Below are 12358 nucleotides of genomic sequence, written 5' to 3' on the forward strand. Positions count from 1 at the left end.
ATCTCAACTTAATGCTACCCCAGCACTCATTCTAGACAGTCCTTGCTTAAAGGAGGAGAACTTCCTTTGCTGATTATCCTCCAGACTGTTACTGAGCAGCTCCTACACAACCATCTGAGCTCCGTTTGTGGCTTGTAGCATGGAGCTACCAGCATCAAATCCTCATCATCCTCAGATAAATAAACGTTTCCAATAAGCAAAACTAAGTGCAGGATTTGGTATGCCCAAAATTGAAAACATTAATTTCTTAAGCTATCAAAACTTGTCAAGAAAACTCAGTTAAATGCAATTATTTTGTCCCTAGTTTGAACTATACCCTCAGGTATGCACTGTAGGAAGGCCTGGAACACTACAACGTCAAAAACTGGAGCATTTTCATATGACAGGTCAGCATAACAGAAGCTGTTTTATTCTGTTAACTGGTAGAAAAAAAAGACTAAATAAATTTCTGTACATTTCTGTAGAGTTTTTTTTTTTTTTTTTCCTAATTCCAAATACAGTTTATAAAACTTGTTTCTTTTTATCAGCAGTATTACAATAATCTTGGATTGTGCAACCAAGTGATGTTTCTTATCTGCATGGCACACATGCACTGTCAGTTGTCTGTCAGATCAGTAACATGAAATGAACTCGTAACTGCTTATCTCCTGTATCTTATGTCACTTCTTGGTATCCCATTAAGAGGAGCATTAAGTCCAGATGCAGTGTTACTTCCCAGGCTCAGTCTACAGGTACAGTCTGTAGATGTAACAGGTTATTTTTTTACCATACAGATGTAGCTTTTCAACACCCTGAACAAACGTAATGTACTGCACTATCCTAGGAATCTTTGCATTGTTTAAAGCTTCTGCTGAACCCTACTTTAAATATAATATCATAAGCATACAGAAGAGGAATCCTCTTTAGTTTGTAAACAATTCTAGCTTACATACCTGTTACTGAGGCTCACATTTCAGCAAAAGAAGTCTCACGTCTGTCAATACTTCAGATGAGCAGAGAGAAACAAGGACAAAGACTTGAAACAGATTAGAAGTAGGAAGTATTTTTTTTACATCGGTGTCACAGAAACAACCTTCAGAAAACAGGAAGAGATGAAGTAAAAGAAAATGAAGTAGCTTTTCAATCTGCTCTTACCCTTTATTCACAAAGCCTCTGAATACAGGCATTTGGTACACAGCTTTCAGTGGCAGCACTCAGTGAAATACGCTGGTACAAAGGGAGAACTGCTTCTGCTGCTGTTACACTGAGCAAATCCCAGCCTAGAATGGGCAAGATTCGTGCCCAATAATTTTACAACATTAGCATATCTGACCTGTAAGATTTCATTAGGAGCTCTGCGTTTTGGAAGATGTGTTTAATCTGTTTATAACTTGGTAAGCATGCACCAAATCCAAATAGCTGCAGCCTGCTGGTGTGGATTGGACAGGGGTGAAACCATTGTATTTATCATTGTTTGTCCAACATCTACTATAGAAGCTCTTTCTTTTAGTAATTTGGTTAATAGGCCAATGCTGAAGATGTAAATGGATTTTAATTCACAGAATCATAGAATCACAAGGCACAAGATCATCTCGTCCAACCATCTTCACACTACGCAGCTCTATTGATCTCAGGGAGTTTTGCCTGTTGTTTGGGTATTTTTGGTTCTTTTCTGGATTCTATTTTAACAGACCTCCAACACTGATGGCAGAGAAATATGTCTGTCTTATCCTTCCTATCTTTCTTGCCTGGCTTTTAGTTATGTGGTTAGCAGGGCCTAGTATTGTTGCTTAAGATGCTACTTGTTTCCATCATACACTGAAATGCTCCTAGTAATGGTAAGGTAAATGCTTAAAATCAGTGACTCTAGAAAACTACTTGACATTGTGCACTGCTTTACAACAAACCCACACTCCATACGGATAAAGGGGCAATGGATTCTCACACAGAAGGGTTACTGCCTGCGACAGCCAACAAACCATCAGTCAAAACCACTGCACTTCTTACAAAAGAACCCTGGCAGGAATCCAGGGCTCCTGGATAATAATTGATCAATTTTTATAAAGTACCATCACTTCAGTTTTATCGCACGTATGGAGCCAGTCGTGTTTTGTTCCACTGTGAGTCTGACGATGTTAAGCTGAGGTGAACTTAAGGAAGCTTATTTCAGACAGCACTAATAATTCCAGCAATATGCTGGAACTTGTAAGGACTCTGAAACATAAAAGCTCTTAAAATGAATTATTTTGCACACTCAGTAGAGTACCAAATTCTAACTGGTAAATTTGAAAACTGGTTATCCTGAGTCCAAAAAGAAATAGTGAAATATAGCAAGTTACAACTAAAGCAAGTGGCTGACTGAACTCAGCACCTATCATATGGTTTCAGGGCTTAGCAGAGACTTTTGAAGCTTGGTCTGATATTCCTAACCCTTACACAACTGAGCCTGGAATCAGACTGATGCCACCAGTGTGATGATCCCCATGTATGTGAGTGAACAGACTGCTCTGATGGCTACAACCAGTGTCAACTGAATGCTTACTGACAACTGGTATCATACGACATTAATTCTATTTGAAATTAATGTGAAACTAGTTATTTTTGTTTTCTGTTTTCAGCCACTCTCTGTAGGTGTAACTCAGAATCTCTGTGCAAGATCACTTCTGATCATTTAAGTTCAACCCATTATCCTGCTCAAGGAGACCCAGTTAATTTCAATTGCCTATATACAGCAAAGCAGCTAGTTCAGCTATGAATAAGCATAACCCTGCTGTCAGGGACAGGGCAGGGTATATGTGGTGCTTACAGACTCACTTCAAGCTTCATGTCAGAGATGTCAGTGTTGATGAAGAGCTCTCTTAGTTGACTAGACAAACTATTTAAATACCAATATAACGAAGTAATAGTGAACTATAGAGCCAGAAATAAACTTCATGCAGGTGTATCAAACACTGCTACTTTAATGGAAAATAAATGTTTATGAGTTCACCCTCGTGCTGGAGCTTTCTAGATCTCAATTCAAATTTGCAAATGGAACTGATACCTTTTCTGATTAGCACAGAAATGAAATCCTGTTTGGTTCACTTGAAAACTGCTTCCTGCCTTCATTCTTTTCTCAGTTTGACTTCATACCTCAAAATGTCTCATAACAGTAGTTGTGACTTCACCTTTTCACTTGTTTTTAAGGGACGTCTCTGATCTCACAGCACTGCAAGCTGTACCAGCAGCATGCAAGCTGTGTATAACTTTACTGACAAAGTAGAGAGCCTCAGTGCAGAACTAGGATGAAAATGTGCAATTTCCTGATCTTCTGAAACTGCCATAATTTTAAATCATTTCTTGCTCAAATTCTGACTTTTGGAAATCTTGCTGCTCATTAAGAAATAATTATTCCTGAAGTTTTGCCCTGCTTTGCCTGCTGTAAGAGTACAAAGCACCCAGAGAACTCACTCATCGGACTCTGAAGGTCTGGTGCTATTTCTTGTGGACAAACATTTTTGATCCTTTACTCCACTATGTGGAATCAGCTTTGTATGTGTTTTGTTAAGCACAGAATATGGTGTTAAAGCCTTTTAAGAAGAATGTGATCTGCAGCACCTTTTCTTCATTCTGAAATAGCACCGACTGTTCTGATCAGTATTAAATATATGGTGTTCTATATTTCAAAAGGCTGACATTGATAATAACACTGTCAGCTAAAATTTTAATGTAAAAGTAGATGTTATTTTGGCCCTTTTGAGCTCTCCATACAGTCAGTATCAGTGAATATTTCCTGTTCTACTTCTCATGTTTCTACTCTTCCCAGCTCCAGTAATAAGAAATGCTTTCCAGTTTGTTATGTCTTTATTTCAAATCTGTACCACTGCTTGCATAAAAATAAAACAATCAAATCTAAACCATCTGTTGGTTTTGTAACACTGTTAGTGACTTCACAATGAGGAAAAAAAAAAAAAAAAAAAAAAAGATTGTTAGTGCTTAAAAAAAAAACCTATAAACCTCAGAGGATTTCCATTCTTTCATCCTTTTATCACATTTGCTCCTGTGCATTTCTCTGGTGAATAAAGAGTTAACCTCCAGCCAGCAGTCTGTAATCAACAGGTTGTTCTAACAGAAAAATAATAACCCCTATCCATCTTTTAAAGTTTAGAAGGTTGGACTAAATGATAAAAAGATACTGATTAAATCCCCTTAAAAACAGAAGTGGGGCCAGGACTAAAATGAAAGGCTTTCTGTTTTAGTAAAAAATCCTCCTCGTTCCTAAGTGAAAGAACCATTACATTGATAACTTAAAAATATACCTCATAACACCCAGAACTTAATTAATCTCTGTCGATACAGAATGAGAACAAAACACTTGCTAACCTTTAGGTGGCCAATTCACAGGCAGGTGGAGAGGTTCAGGTCTCCCTGGAATAGCGTTGGAACAAAAGCAGCATCCTGTTTCCTTTTTTCAGTGTCTTTCTCTTCTCTTTTTTTTTTTTTTTTTTTTTTTTTTAAGCATTTGAAAATTGAAGGGTGGGTGTTGGGGAGGGGGCGAAGGCAGCCCACGCCTGGGGTGGGAAGAGTTTTAATGGCCGATGCTGGTAATATGGTTTGCCTGCTACAGTGTCTGCACTACTGCAGCTCTGTGTGTGGGCGTAAAGAAATGACACGACTGGGTTTCAAACCATTACACTGAAGATTTGCAAACAGTTAAAAAAAAAAAAAAAAAAAAAAAACACGCACAAACCCATCAGGCACAAATGAAAAATGGTTACTTTATTTCTTTTTATCTTTTTCTGAGTTGGGGTTATTGCGTTTTGTGTTGGTTTGTTGTTTTTTTTTGCTGTTTTTTTTTTTTTTTTTTTTTAACTGAATAGATTTAACCCAGTCAGGTTTTTTTCCTCGACCTTTAAAATAAAAAAGGTAAATTAAGAAAGGTAAATTAAGGATTTAAAGAAGGTTCTTTTGTTTGAGGTACTGTGAGCATTTTGTTATCACTTTTGCTGCTGAACCTTGATTAACCAAAAGTCCATATTCCCAAAGGTGTCCAAGGTCCCACGGTAAAGATCTCCAATGCATCTGTATTTCTGCCTCTGCTGAATGCTGGTAGCACCAGGCAGAATGGGGCTACAGACACAGCAGCTGCCCCACAGCCAGAAAGGCAGGGTGTTTTAAACCATGATTGTTGCCTTGAATGTTCCACAAAACACAGCCAAGACAAGAAGGGATGTTCTGGCAACCCATTTTTGTTCAGTACTCTTGCAATGTGTCAGGCTTGCTGATCCAAATCCAAATCAGACAGAAAACAATTTGAATGTTTGGTGTAAGTGCTGAACAAAAAGGAGGCCAACAGCAAGGAGACAAAGGGATTGTTCTCTATAATACCATGGGGAAGTAGAGGAAAATGCTATTTAAGCTAAAACACAATTGCTGGCACCAGTGGGAATGAATATAAGTGGATATGGACAAATCATTGTTGGGAAGGATGGGGAAATGTTCTGTGAGACGAGTCAGAGCAATTTACAGGAGTATTGTTGACCCCCCAAAAAAGAAACAGAAACAAAACAGTTCTAGAAAGGAGTTTGAAAATTTCAAGGAACCTCTGTGACTCATCTGCTCCATGGCAGTAAGAGATTAGAACTTGTTAAATGCATTTCTTCATGTATGTATGGGAGAAGGCATCTAGACTGAAAACTGTGTGCTTGTACCCAGAACACATGCATTCATTAGTGCAGTGTTTTAGATGTGTAGTCTTTTAATATTCAAATGAGCCCCAAATCAAATGGGTGCATTTGGTATTTTGTTGCCATTAAAGAACAAGACAACCAGACACCTAGGCAAGGCAGGATGGCGAGGAGGGGGGACCCACAGTGCCATATAGAGCTTAGTGTCAGTTCTCCACCCCATCCTGGCCACAGAGCATCCAGAGCTGAATACCAAATCAGCAGAATTCAGTGTGTGAATAGAGGCAGCAAGACTGAACTCGAGCACTTCAGGCTACTAATTCCAGCCTTTAACAAATAGAAGGTAGTTAAACAATGAATCACACTACAGTGAATGAAGAAAGATCTTCGTTTCTAAATCTATCTGGTAAAACTGTCAGAGAGATGTTACTGCTAATCCACAGAAGTACAGGCTGATGGGGTATTAAGTGGGGTCTGGACACTAGCCATAGTAGGAGCTTGAGTCTTTTCTTCATGTATAAACTGCAGGCTGAGGTCAGCTCTAGTAAATTTTGCTAGAGAAATGTCTGTGGCCTCAAAAAGCACATAGTTGGGGGAAATAGAAATATGGCTCCTAGCAGTGTTATAGTCATGCAGACTCTGAATACAACTGTACAACATGATGTAGAATGCTGATTGAAATTGCTTGAATCAATTCAGTAAAACTGGTAATTTTCCTAGCACTGTGATTTTTTGTGTGTAAATAAGTAAAAGACAGGTTTTTATCTCCTTCATTTTTTGTGACTTCCTCTAAACTGTAAGTTAATTATGTGCACTGCATGCTCCATGAAAACACTTGCGGTCAGACACACAGTGTGCATTATTCATAAGTCCTTTAAATCCTGCTTTTTTAGAATAAAAAAAGAACATTGACTGCAACTTTCACGGCAGTTTGAAAGAACAGTAACAAAATGCAGTGCTTGAAGCAGTATCTCTGACAGGTACACTGCTCACTTTGTATGTCATGGACACTGTCAGCTGTAGTACTTCTATTCCCATGCCACTGTGGCATTCATCATTTCTGCCATTATCAGCCACTGTGCTGCAGATAAAGTGACATCTGAAATGTCTGAATGCACCTCGTCCTCCTCTGGGGCCTAACCCACATGAACAATTATTATATAATAATTCTATCAGTTATCACATCTAGCAGTGTTTATACGTGTGAACTCTTAAGTTTGAACGTACAGAACATGATTGCCTACATAGCTTCCATTGGACCAAAGGTACACTTAGAGTACACTTAGATATTTAATGTGATATATTGCCCCATAGAACACAGCGCTATAAATTGATAGAATCTCTTGAAGCAAGTATTAAAACTTTGGAAACATTTGATCATAACAAAAAAATTGAAAGCAGGATTAGTCAGGGCATTCCAGTAAATTGGAGAGCTAATTATGACTCTAATATCAGTAATGAATAATGGCTACTGATGCTCATGTGGCACTTTTGTATGTTTTTGCTGGACAGCAAGAACTGCCACCCTACACATGAGTGTTACCCCCACATATGTCAGGCCAAGAAAAAACAGAAGTCCAGGGGAAAAGAACTTATAGACAAAAATGTGCTTGAACAGCAAAAGGGAGAGACACTTTCATTAGAAGCAAACGTGGTTCTACTTGCCAAAGAAATGCCAGTACAGGGAAAAGAACTAAAACACAAAGCATAAGTAATAGATCCCATAGGGAAGAGAGTCAAGGGCTGCTGAGAAAACGCTGAGGCAATCAGGACCAAAGTGTAGCTGGTTATTCCTGCAGCCAAAGTGTTTCACTATTGAATCTCTGCTTTAAAGGTTCATATGTTTTCCATACCTCAATAGCAGGGCTGTGCATGTAGAAACTCACCTGAGGAAAGGTGCATATATATATATATAGGCTAGTTGTAGCCTTGAGCCATCTCCCATTAAAAGTTACAGATCTTATTTTGTATAAAATTATATTTAATGTGCTTTAGGTAAGGTTGTAAGTGCTGAATCATCACACAGGGTTGACTTGGGGCTCCACTTGGTTTATATATTTTTAGTATTAATTTAGCATGAGCAGTTCTGGCAAATGATTGATTTGTGCATTAATTCATAAGGATATTCCACAACCCCAAAACAAAACTTAAAACTGAGAGGAACAACAGGTCAGTGAGTTGAGAATTGGTCCCAACGTACCTGGAGGTAGGGTGGGAATGAAGAGAGCTTCTTTTACTCCTCTGTGCTCAAGTCATTCTTTTGCCGAGAGCTGAAAGGGTAAAAAGTGGAGGATGTTAATGCTGCGTCTTCTACAAAATAAATGTCTTGCAGGAGGAGTATGAAGAATCTTTCCAGGTTTTTCAGATTGCTGGAGTAATGAGCTATAGTATTTTCAGGCATATCACATCATAAAAATGATTAATTACAATTATGATGCGCATAAAGGCAGTGTAGCTTTCAGAGGAACAGTTGCTTCAACTCAGAAAGTCAGGAAGGTTAGCTTTTTTTTTACATATGCACAGACTACTCATACCAATTCCTCCATCTGTTTCTTGTTTGTCATAGCAAACAGATAACTTCAGAACTGCTGATGATATTCAGAAATGTTCTAAAAACCAACAGCTATGTTAACTTAAATGTACTTCTCAGAAAATGAGACTGGAATTTGACAGGGTCATTCATCACTAAAATCAACTTTCAAATCACTGTCAGAAACAATAAAGGAAAACATCAGTAACCAGAACTGTAGAAGGACATCATTGATTCCAGCCCAGTACCACTCACATGGCTAAATCCATGTTCCAACCATTCAGCCAACTCAACTATATTTTTTCTTATTTTCTCCATAAGCTTTTATGTAGTTGTGTTTTTTCTCAGCGTGTTGTCAGGGAAGCCCTGCATTCTTGTAGCTCAGTATCCAGCTCTTTATTGCTATAAACACAGAACAATTTAGGATTTTGGATTGATTGATGTACTTTCCAGTATGAAGTGACTCTTCTATAATATAACTTTGATAGGTTCAGAGAAAGACCTCTTCTTAAAGATTTGTTTCTACCAAAATATCGGGGTTTGCCAATTAACTTGACCTCTTATTTGCCTCTGTCACAATTCCTCTTGTATTTTGTTGTCTTTGAGCAATTCTGTGTTCCCCTAACAAAAATGTGGGAGGCTGCCAGCTAAATTTTCAGTGATAATAAGGTTGTACACTACTTACATCCCTTCCTGTGTCATAAACTTACCTTTCTTTATAATTTTTATATGCCTTTTTGTTGGGATTGGAGGTACTACATACACACAGAACGTAGGATGCACTCCAAGGATCTCCAAGTTCTTCAGCACACAAATTGAATCAGTGTCTGCTCAGCCCAGGGCTAGCTTTCTCTAGGGGCAGTAGTCACATCCACACTGCAAAGCACTTGTCTCAAGTTTGGCACTTACTGCTGACATGGCATGAGCACTGTCCGAGCAGTTCTTTCTTAGTTGTGTCTTCCTGGCAAAGTGCTTTCACTTTCCCAGCGGCGTGTGTCGTTGCAGTGGACGTGCCTTTCGGTTGTGGATCATGGTTAAAGGTATTCCTGTCATTTGGGTTTCATGGAGCTGTGCTTTTCTTCTGTTGTCAAGGAAACACCAGTTTTTTCCCCCCTTGCTCATTAATGTCTGCATTTTTTGTTTCCATAGCTACAAAAGAACCTTAGTGTTTTAAAATAGCGGTAATTGGATTACCTTAATTTTTTTAATTTGTTGGCACCATTAATGGCTCCAATTTTCAGCAGCAGACACCAAAACTGTATCAGCAGTTTTTCAGCTACTAATGCTGAGCGTCCCCTTGTCCTGAAATACTGGATACGTGCTGAGAAAACTCTTCAGCACCCAACCTCAGGCTCTGCACATGGTACTGCAGTTTCAGTCATTGAGTTCTCAACAGTTTGGGCAATCTCTTGTTGTATTTAAACGTACTTTTCTACATATACTAATAAGGTATATGCAAAACTGTGGAGATCTTGCTTATTTCTTCATTTTTACTAGTTGCTCCATAACTATATTGAAATGCAACCATTATAATTTAATTGAAGTTTCCCTGATCACGTCTAATGACCATCTATCTGGCACTGGCTGAATTTCCAAACACCTGTTTGGCACAAATACGAAATTACTGAAAACAGTCTTTTCAATTGCTCTGATTTCTGATAGGAACCTTCTGATAGAAGTTCTATTGTGAATTTTCAAGGTGTTAACCCCAGCATTTCACGTATTTCTGAACTTCTGTAAATTTGACCACCAGAAGAATAATCTGGGAAAATTTTTACAGGCAAATATGTAACATACCTGGGATACCTGCAGCATGAGCCAGCAGTGTGTCCTTGTGGCTAAAAAGGCCATCGGGGCTCATTAAAAAGAGTGGCCAGCAGGTCGAGGGAGGTGATCTGAGAGTGCAGAAACCCAGAGCGGTGGCACTGCTGGCTGGAGCTGTGTGTGATGGATTCAGTGGATTCCTGTTCGGCCTGATGCCCAGCCAGCCAGTGGGGATCCTCCTGGTCAGGGGATGCAGGACAAGATGCACTGAGGCTGAGGATGGGAGGAACTTGATACTGGAAAGTAAGAAAGGCAAAGGTACAGAGTATGCATTTACGGTGTATTGTAGCCACTTCAGATAAGTAGGTAGAGCATAACAAATAAATAAAAAGTGTGAGAAGGTGGCATGGTAACAATTACAGCGTGGTAGGAATGTACACGCAGGCAGAGACAGGCAGACTATCTAGGAGTTTCAGTCTTCAGAAAAAGTGAGTTATGCCCTTTAAGTAATACCAGTTCTTAGCTGTGCTGGGACTCTCAATTCTGTGTGCTTTTCCCATGTTCCTGAATCTTTTTTTTTTTTTTTTAAGAAAACAAGCTAAAGAGGGTCTCCAACCTAAACGTAGTTACAAGCTAATATAAGAAAGACGTGACAGAAAGGAGCTAGATGCTGATCACTATAAACAAGGAATTCCCATTAACCTAAATACTAGTTCCTGCTTTTCATCATGGATTTTCTTGCATCCTTGAGGCAAAGAAACAGTATTACCATAGAAACAGCATCCTGTGTCATTGCAGGCCTTTCTGGTGCTGTGTGCTGTTATGGAAACAGACATCTTAACTGCTGTCCACACGTTATACGTTTCAATTATTGTGTTTGTAAAGAAATGTTATTAAACTATAATTTCAGGATTAATTTTAGTAACAACTAATTCTCTGAAGTGTTCAGCAATTTACTGAACACCTCAAGGTTGCCCCGTGTTAAAAACAGCATTAAAACAAAATGTATGGTAAAAGTGCCTTGCAGCAGTAACCGACCTGCCCAGATCTTACTGCAAAACATTGCACTAAGACGGACTGTCCAACCTTCCAGTCACTTGTAAAACTACTTCGGGAAAGCAGGTTCTTAACCTATATGATGTGTGCAGGACATCCTTCCTGCACGTGTGCATGGAAATGAAAGGCAGAAAATTCAGTGAGGAAATGGGACTTAGTTGGCTGAATTGGGAACCATCGATTCTGAAATGTTAATTCCTGCTGAACCATCCTTTTGTCTTGGGATCTTAGATCCTGATCTTGGGCTTATTCCTGGGCATTGAGTCCTCAGGGCTTTGAGAAAATCTCCTCAATCTTTCTGTATTCATAACATCTGACTTATACTTCATATATATACATACAATATACTACTTATTTCACTAGTGTTCTGCAAGCATCATTATTTCTTAATTTTTGGAATAAAACCATTTAAAAATCTGTGACACAATTATAAGTTTTTACTTGAGTTTGTGGTCATTCATCATTTAACTTGTCAGTTGTAAATAGCTTCCTGGACAATTATATTAATTATACTTTTTAATTACTGTAATTCAAGAAGCCTAAGTTGCCCTTCTTTAGCTTCATCTTTCATCTCTTTATCTTTTATCTGTTTTTAATCATAATTATCTGTACCAGGAAGGTGATATGCTGCCTCTTTTCCTTGCAGTTATTACAGCTTGTAATGGGAATATTTCCTAACACTGAAAAACTGAAAAGATGTCAACTACAGATAGGATTTGTTCGTGTTTCATGAAAACAGCCAAACAGAATGAATTCTTTGGTGAAATTCAGGTGCCTCTGCTGAGTTTCAAGGGAAACAGAAAAACAATGTGGAAAATGCCAGTTTTGAAATTCGTCTGATTTTCTTCATAAGGCCAATGATGCAATGATGCCTTAACAATATTCGTATCATTTAAATGGAGCAATGGTTTATGAAGCACTTCTAATTTAGCATCAGTTTGACTCCTTACACACTTTTTCTTCCCTAAACCAAACTACTGAAGATGGCATTCTTCAATTCAGCTTAAAGAAAAACCAAAACGTTAAAACAGTCCATCAAAGCTCCCCCAAAAAAGGCTTTCAAACTGGAACTGTGAGTTCATTTCTTGTATTCATCTCCCCCCCCCCCCAAAAAAAAAAAAAAAAACAACTGTTTCACTCAATACTGTCCATAACATTGCAAATGGTAAAAACATAAAAAATTAAAGAAAAAAAAAAAGATATTCATATATACATGTTGCACTTTCAGGGCTACAATATCTTGCAAAAACTGCTCCTTATTAAATCTCTTTGCTTACCACAAAAAACAAAGTGACCTCAGAGGTCTCCATATTACATATTCTGATTAACTAAAAAAAGTCTTGTAATTTATTTAATGAATGTT

The 12358-nt window shown here is 38.3% G+C and overlaps 1 protein-coding gene across 6 annotated transcripts in view; it reads right to left on the reverse strand.

Annotated features, from left to right (window-relative positions):
• Window positions 1–12358, reverse strand: part of ZNF831 (zinc finger protein 831) — a 49238-nt gene that overhangs the window by 14818 nt on the left and 22062 nt on the right. For 2 of the 6 annotated variants that reach the window (XM_031587799.2, XM_090152426.1), the window contains exon 1: window positions 4342–4625. The gene's annotated coding sequence lies outside the window, so the exon portion shown is untranslated. Of the gene's footprint in view, window positions 1–932; window positions 983–1057; window positions 1073–4341; window positions 4626–7845; window positions 8052–9972; window positions 10236–12358 lie in introns of those variants that run through there. The other 4 variants (XM_090152425.1, XR_016472037.1, XM_090152427.1 and 1 more) reach the window with 4 other exon arrangements.

Source organism: Phasianus colchicus, chromosome 17, assembly GCF_987193195.1.
Source record: "Phasianus colchicus chromosome 17, bPhaCol1.hap1.1, whole genome shotgun sequence".
Classification (NCBI taxonomy): domain Eukaryota; kingdom Metazoa; phylum Chordata; class Aves; order Galliformes; family Phasianidae; genus Phasianus; species Phasianus colchicus.